Source organism: Petaurus breviceps, unplaced genomic scaffold, assembly GCF_028583685.1.
Source record: "Petaurus breviceps papuanus isolate PSGF00001 unplaced genomic scaffold, PetGlider_PUasm1.0 90591, whole genome shotgun sequence".
NCBI lineage: Eukaryota > Metazoa > Chordata > Mammalia > Diprotodontia > Petauridae > Petaurus > Petaurus breviceps.
In genome coordinates this window covers 172415-178850 of record NW_027187280.1, presented here as the reverse complement: position 1 = coordinate 178850, position 6436 = coordinate 172415, and positions in this window count along the sequence as shown.

Genomic DNA, 6436 nt, shown 5'->3' with positions numbered 1-6436 from the left:
AAATTGCAGGTTCAAGTAAAAGTTTTTAAAGGGTGGGGTAGGCCTGAGTATAATTGTAGGTAGCTGGGAAGCAGTGACTAAGAAAATATTGAAGCTAAGAGAGGAGTCAGTGATTTCTGAGGCAAATTTCCACAGGAGATAGGAGGGGGGTGGGACCAAGAAGGAAAGTAGAGAGGTTGCTTTGGGAAAGAGAAGGGCTACCTCTTAATGGCAGACTGGAACAAAGGAGGAGAGGGCAGGGCATGATGAGTAAGGGCTTTAAGGTGTGAAAGAATGTTTTTAAGCAGTTTAAGGCTATGCTCTGAGACAGGGGTGGGGAACCTGTAGCCTCAGGGTCACATGTGACCCTCAAGGTCCTCAAGTGTGGCCCTTTGACTGAATCCTAACTTCACAGAACAAATCCCCTTATTAAAAGGATTTATTATATAAAACTTGGTCAAAAGGTCGTGTCTGAGGACCTAGAAAGCCACATGTTCCCCACCCCTGCTCTGAAAGAAAAAAATAATAAAGTGCCTTTTCTGATACAGTCTTATCAATAAGCCATGACTCCTGCCCCTTTCAGGTGTTCTTGAAGTTTTGTAAATTATAATTGGCCAGGGTTTATGAGTTTAAGTTCCTCAACTGTTTTTTCTGAGTGGTAATTGACCTGAGCACACATTCCTACCTGGCTGACAGTGTTTTCTGCACTCATGATTGGTCCTTTACTTTCAAGGGTCTCAGATATGGACAGGTGCCTGTTGTCTGGGAGAAACCAATGGTGAACTGGTTCCTGTAATTAACTAAAGGATTATACCGTGTTTCCCTGATAATAAGACACTGTCTTATTAATTTTTTTTGGACAGAAAAACACCAGAGGGCTTATTTTCAGGGGAGGGCTTATTTTAATGAACATCGACAGCAATTTTAATAAACAGGTAAATGTGAACAAAAAAATGTACCTTTATTCAATAATGATCATATCATCTTCTTCAACAACATCGTCATAAGTGTCCATACCCTGAATTCCATCCGGGATGTCTTGCGCCTCCATTTCCTTCAGAAGAAGTGGACCCAATCTGTCATGTCCAGCAATATAGCTCTCTTTAAATGAATATGTCTTGTCCAGGTAACCTGCTCGTAGTGCCCTGGCGACACAGCTGTCAGTAATTTTATCCCATGACTTCTTCACCCAAGTCACAACTTCTTGCAGACAGGGCTTCACAAAGTTTCCACGCTGATTTCTTTCCATTCTATTTTCAATGTAGTCATTGACTTCCATGCGCAAATGGTCCTTGAATGGCTTGTTTATTGCAATATCAAGGGTCTGGAGATAGGCAGTCATTCCTGCAGGAATCATTACTTGATCTATTCTTCTCTCTGCAAGGAAGTTCTTCATTTCTTTAGCACGGTGAGTGCTGGCTGAATCCCAGACTATCAGACCTCTTTGGTTACCGTACATAACAAGTGGCAGCATTAAATCAACCCACTTTCTTATAACGGCTTGTGTACACCAGGCTTTTTCGGTTCAAGAACGTAAATGCCAGATACACGTTCAATCTTATCTTTCTTGCCCTTACTGATGATTAGAGGTGTGGCTTTCTTTCCATCCAAATGAATTGCCAAAACACAGGTGACCCCTGCACTTTCATAGCCAGTGGTGGGAATGTAGATTGACGTTGCACCCCTGTGATGAATTGTTTGAGATCCTTGTCCCATAAACACTGCATTTTCATCCATAGCAATCATATTGCAGGTTTGGTACTTGGAGATGTCGATCCTATCAATAAAGGACTTGAATGCAAGTGCACATTTAATAACTTCAGCATCTTCCAGCTTAAACAGTGTTGTTGATCTTCTTATGTAGGGAAAGTTGGTACCGTTGAAGGAAACCGTCCAACCAGTGTTGTGATGCTTTGAATTCTTCTGAGACCATTTCAAACTCTGGTGCCATTGAAAGGGCAAATGCTTGAATATCAGCCCTGCGCACAACCAAGGCCTTTGCTCTCCTGTCAGCAATCCATTCACCAATGAGGATCTCCAAGTCAGGATAAGGTATAAGGGCTGCTGACCTGATCCAGACCTGCACTTTTTCCCTTTTCCCTCATCCACCTGTTGATTGAGGTTATTATAATCTGCTCTCCATTTTCTGACCATTCAAAGATCCAAAAGTTTTTCTTTACAGAAAACTGCAAGATTCTTGCCATGTGACTCCTCTACAATTGCTTTCTTATACTCAACAGTATAGCTCTTCCTTTTTGTACTCATGTCTGGGGGTCAAAACAGACAGAATAATAAAATTATGACCATCAGTCCTTCTTTTCACTCCATCATGCCCCCTGAGTTCTTCTTTTTTCCTCCATCATGCCCTTTTTATCCTCCATCATGCCCCCTCACTCCCGCTTACATACCGAGTTTTTATGTTGTCCTGCCTCAGCTCTCCTCCGCGGCACTGCTCTCAATGGCACCAGCAAGCAAATCACTGGGGAAGAACAGGATGACGCGCTCACTGCTGCAGCTCTGATTGGATGCAGCTCGGAGCACAGTGTGTGTTTCACAGGGGGGGGCGGTGCATACAGAGGGTACTGTAATGTAGCGTGTAGCGCAGGGGATCACCTTCACTACAGTAGCAATCTCAATAGGGCTTATTTTCGGGGGAGGGCTTATTTTAGAGGAATCTTACACAGTAAGGGGAGGGCTTATTTTCGGGATAGGTCTTATTATCGGGGAAACACGGTATATGGTCAGTGACACTGTGAAGTGGGAGTTATCTTAGGATGGGCAGTCTGCTCAGTTTCAGTACTAATAAAGATCCTGAGAGTGACTTCGACAGAAACTACTGCTATCTTTAGATTATGAATTTGTGTGTCACAGCCCCACACCCCCACCCCTAACCCCACCCTCCTGAACATGAGTGGGAGAGGGAGGGGATTGAAGATGGAGTTGAAAAGAAATCTTTTGAAGAACTTAGAAAAAAAAGGGAAGTGCCTGTTAAACTTCTGACAAGTAAATTTATGAGGCTATAAAAAACTATTCTTCAAAGAAAACTATTAAATTTTAACATGCAAGCAAAAAGGATTACAATAAATCATATTTAATACAAAAGATTTTTTCTTCTTAGGAAAGCAATCTCTTAAAATGGGGATTGCAATACAGTTTCAATGGATAATTAATAACCACTAAAACAATAATAGTTTGATCCATCAGTAAACCTCATTTCTACAGCTAGAAATTCATGCATTAATAGCACCTTGAACAAGGAGGTGAATCATAGAAATGAAAATGCACACTGGCTAATGAAAAAGGCCACCAATGACATCTAGGAGAAGGATTTTTGCTTCAGAAGACTGGCTCTGAATCATATTGATAAGGGGAGTAGGAGCTAGGATTCTGGATCATAAAGACAATTTGACTTCATAGAGAAAAACAGTACTTTAAAGGCTTTCCTCTGACAAGCTGTCTCCCATGCACATATCAAAAATAATACAAAGTTCCTTTAGAGATATAACAACAAAGATAATTTTGCTTGATGACCCTGACTATTAATATCAAGTGAAGGATTCACTCATTCATTCAATAATGTTTACTAAGCACTTACAATGTATCAGATACTGTGATAAATGATAGAGATGCAAAGGGGTAAAAAAAAAAAAAGCACCAATTCCTGCCTTCAAGGTATGTTTTTTATTGGAGGAAAAATAACATAGAGAAAATTAAATTCAAAATATGTATGAAGAAAATAAACAATGGTTTCCAGACTTAATGGCACAAACAACTGGGAAGATCAGGGCCCACTCTCTTATAGGAAGCGGTATCTGAGTTGAAAGTTGGAGGAAGCTATGCATTCTACAAGAGGAAGTCTAAGAAAAGGTGCATTTCAGGTAGCACAGTAAGATGTGCTGTGTAAAGACATGGAAACAGGAGATACAGTTTATGGTAGTAGTTTTTTTTGGAGCTAGCTCCTACTGGATCAGGCAAGCTTACACCTTGTAAATTAGCAAACACCACCTATCAAAGCTTGATTTATTATGTTTTGTTGTCTAAGAGACTTAAGAAAGGATAGGAGAAAATGTTAATACGGATAAGGTTTTGTATGGGTTCTCCCCCCCCCCCACCCTCCCAACAGGTTGTTAAACATTTACCAGGATACCCATGTTTATAAATAACATTAAGCAGGGCAGTTTGGCATAATTTAGAGTACATAAATGAGACTAATGTGTGCAGTAAGACTAGAAGGGGAAGGCAGAGTCAGATTGAAGAGCTTTAAATACCAAAGAGGCATTCCTAGAGGTAAGAGGGAGCCACTAGGGCTTCTTGAGTAGGGGAGTGACATAATCACACTTGAGCCTTAGAAATATCACTTTGTCAACTGTGTGGATGCTGTATTGGAGAGAGGAAAGATCAGGAAGGTCAGTTAAGAAGCTATTGCAGTAGTGGAAGTGAGAGGTGATGGAGGCCTGAATGAGGCTGGTTGTGGTATGGGTGGCAGATGCAAAATACATCATGGAGGTAGAATTGACAAGATTTAGCAATCAAGAGATCATTGGTAACCTCAATGGAATACTCCGACTTGAGTGATGGGGAAAGTCAGATTGTAAGGGGCTGAGAAGTGAGGGTAAAGTGACAAAGTAGAGGAAGTGGTCTCTTATTAAGCACCCAGAATGTCAGGCACTGAGCTAATTGCTGGTGTGTGGGGTGACTTGCAGTGAAGTTTCCCCATTCTGAATATCATATCCACTCATTACTTCCTTGTATTTTGTGACTAAGTTCAGTATTGTTTCCCCGTGTGTGTATAAGTCATTGTGTATTTCAAGGTAATGTAAGAGCTATCGGAGTATTAATACAATTGATTGGATTAACTATTGAGATCAAATTAGAGGTGTTTCTAGTTCGGGGAGTTTGGGGAAAGGAATGGTAGTGTGAGAGGTAAAAAAGGGTTAAGTTTCTACAGAATTGCAAGAATTGCTGAACAAGACTACTGATAAAAAGTAACAGAGAGTAGCCTTGGAAGGGAGTTGAGTTCCCAGAGAACTCCTAGGTAAAACTAAAATGAAACAATGTAGAACAGAAGGAGCTGGCAGCAGCAGGTGGATTTGACCAATCAGGAAACAGGCAGTGGCCTTGGGTTACCCATGCCCAGGTAAGGATGTATCTAGGTTAGACTGAAGGGGGTACAGTATTCTGAGGTTGTTACTGCACTTGAGTAGTGGACCTCATGTATTATGTATGTTATCTAACAAGGTTAGAGCCTCATTAGTAATAATTAGGTTAATGTTTAGGAAGGGTGTGTAACCCTTGCTTATCTAACCCAGCTTTAGCTTTTGTACCTCGGCCTCCTCTCTCTCTCAGTGTTGTCCCAAAGACTGGACCGCCTGCTTCTCTTGAGATTCTAATAAATCTTTCCACCTTCACTTTGAGAGGTCTCCGAGTAGTCAATTTGGGTTAGGGTCTTCGTATCCTACACACTGGTAATATAAAGGCATTCCCTGCTATCAATCAATGAGCTCACAGTCTAATGGCGGAGACAATTTCCAAAGAAATAATTACAAATAGGGTGTACACAGATTAAATTGGAGATAACAACAGAGAGAAGACACCATCATTAAGGGGGACGAATGATATTTGGATACATTTTTTTCAAGGGGTTTGGCAGTTTCCCTTTATCACCTTCCCTAAAGGTGTTTGCCATGGGCATGGAGAATATTCAGCACAGAGTCCAAACTGAAGATAATGAGGGCTGATTGTATTAACGCTGCAGAATCCCTTAAATTAGAGCTATACTCACAGGGAAGAGTTTGATCTAATGACCCACTTAGGAAAAAACAATGCCTGCTGTCCAGTGTTAAGACATATTTTGGAACAGACATTCCTCAGACCTTTTCCATTAGCACTCGTGTCTTGGGGAGACCCTGAAAAATGGACAAGGGCTTTCAAACAGAATTAAACAGGAGGAGAAAAACCTTTGGGAAACTGAAGAGTTCTTTTAAAGACCACAAAGCCCTTGAAACAAAGGCTCATGATTTTTAACTACACTATTTTTCAGGTGACGTGTGACTGCAAGTGTGAAACACTACAGTCTCTACATTAGAGCCAGTGTAATACTTCCCTTCTGTAACTTCCACCCGCTTCTCCTAATTCTGTCTTCCAGGGACAAGCAAGGCCGGGAGATTCCCCTTCCACCATCAGACTTCCAAAGACCGGGAACGCTGTCATGTGGCCCTGAACCTTGCTTCTTCAGGTTCAAGCCCAGTGCTTTAGCGGAAGGAGGGTCAGTTCATGGAGGACCCATAACATTGTAAGTCATAGGATTTCCCCCCTCTAGGCCCTCCATATTAGTATCCTTATTATTTTCTTGGGGAGGGGAGGGTTGTGTCCACATTAACAAATGGAATACTTTTCCGGTTTCAGTGAAGCCAAGAGAAAGGGAGCCGAGGACGGAACCTTTCTCGTAGGGCTTGTT